This window comes from Frankliniella occidentalis, unplaced genomic scaffold, assembly GCF_000697945.3.
Source record: "Frankliniella occidentalis isolate FOCC.00 unplaced genomic scaffold, Focc_3.1 Scaffold49, whole genome shotgun sequence".
In the NCBI taxonomy this organism is placed as follows: Eukaryota; Metazoa; Arthropoda; class Insecta; order Thysanoptera; family Thripidae; genus Frankliniella; species Frankliniella occidentalis.
The window spans coordinates 352,996-353,641 of NW_026267179.1; positions in this window are offsets into that span (position 1 = coordinate 352,996).

Consider the following 646-nt stretch of genomic DNA (forward strand, 5'->3'; position numbering starts at 1 on the left):
GCCCGGTTAGTTACGTGTAGGCGGGGCAGGCCCGTGTTCGCTATATGCACCCCCTCCCCCTCTACTCCATAACGCAGCGGGACAGGGGAGGGAAGGGGGCGGGGGAGGGGATTGATCCCGGAGCAAAGCGGCAAAAGGGGGCCTCACCCTCCCTCCTGGGCCGTATCGTATACACACTGCGGGCACAATCCCTTCAAGCCGGGCAGCCCCCCCCCCCGCAACGCCCGACGCGCCGGCAAACCCTTCCGTTCAAATCCCTCTAGAACCCCCGCGCCGCCGCCGCCTGGCCGCCCGGCCCTATGCCCGGCCAACGCAGCGCGCCCGCAGCAGGGCATGTCGTTTGGCAAATCGTCGTCGGTCAAATCGTCGTGGCTCAGCGCTCCCCCACCCCCCTTTTCCATCCCCCTTCAGCAAATCCACCACCAGCACCAGCCCCCTTCGCTCCATCCCTTTCAAAACAACCCCTATGGCTGCGGCCCGCCGCCCCCCACCAACGCCACGCCCCGCTGCTGTCTCGCGCTTCGTTGCCCTTTGTTACCTTCGGTGGATGCACGCGCGGGGGGCGGCGGGGGCGACGGGGCTGATGGAGGTGGGCAAAGGGAAGCAGGGGAGTCAAAGGGACGCGGGGGATACTGAAGGGCGGGGC